The sequence below is a fragment of the Morone saxatilis genome, unplaced genomic scaffold (assembly GCF_004916995.1).
Source record: "Morone saxatilis isolate NCDOM2014 unplaced genomic scaffold, NCSU_SB_2.0 Contig8, whole genome shotgun sequence".
In the NCBI taxonomy this organism is placed as follows: Eukaryota; Metazoa; Chordata; class Actinopteri; family Moronidae; genus Morone; species Morone saxatilis.
In genome coordinates, this window is record NW_023340257.1 from 2,621,081 (window position 1) to 2,621,541 (window position 461).

At 39.9% G+C, this 461-nt stretch overlaps 1 protein-coding gene across 2 annotated transcripts in view; it reads right to left on the minus strand.

The window, feature by feature from the left end:
• Nucleotides 1-461, minus strand: part of sgsm2 (small G protein signaling modulator 2) — a gene marked incomplete at its 3' end in the record, with an annotated part of 93,421 nt that overhangs the window by 40,578 nt on the left and 52,382 nt on the right.

Sequence of the window (461 nt, forward strand, 5' to 3'; positions counted from 1 at the left end):
TGAACAGAACTGGTTCAAGAACAAATTTGGTGCCATATATGTGGCCACTTTGCCCTACAGCCTACAGCTGTTCTTCTGAGCTTGGTTCATATCTTCTTAGTGCGATTGTACCAACAACAGCTGTTAGGCAATGGCAGTTTAGGCAAATGCTAGGGACAGTGATAACACACAAACTGCATGTGATCAACAGATTATGTTTACTTGCCTCTGCTGTCTCATCTAGCCATTTTAATTTCTTGTAGGTAAAGGTTCACACTCAAAATCAATTTGTGCAAACTCTTGACATTTTGGCACTAAAGGAAAGCTTGTGAAGTATCTAAAATGTGCTAAATCTCATGAAAATCAGTGTGTGTCCAGTGTGTAGAATTTAGCAGCATCTGGTGTTGTAGATGCAGATTGCAATTCACTTGTTTTACCCTCCCCTCCCAATATCTAAATCACGTGTTTGGTTTGTCCATTCT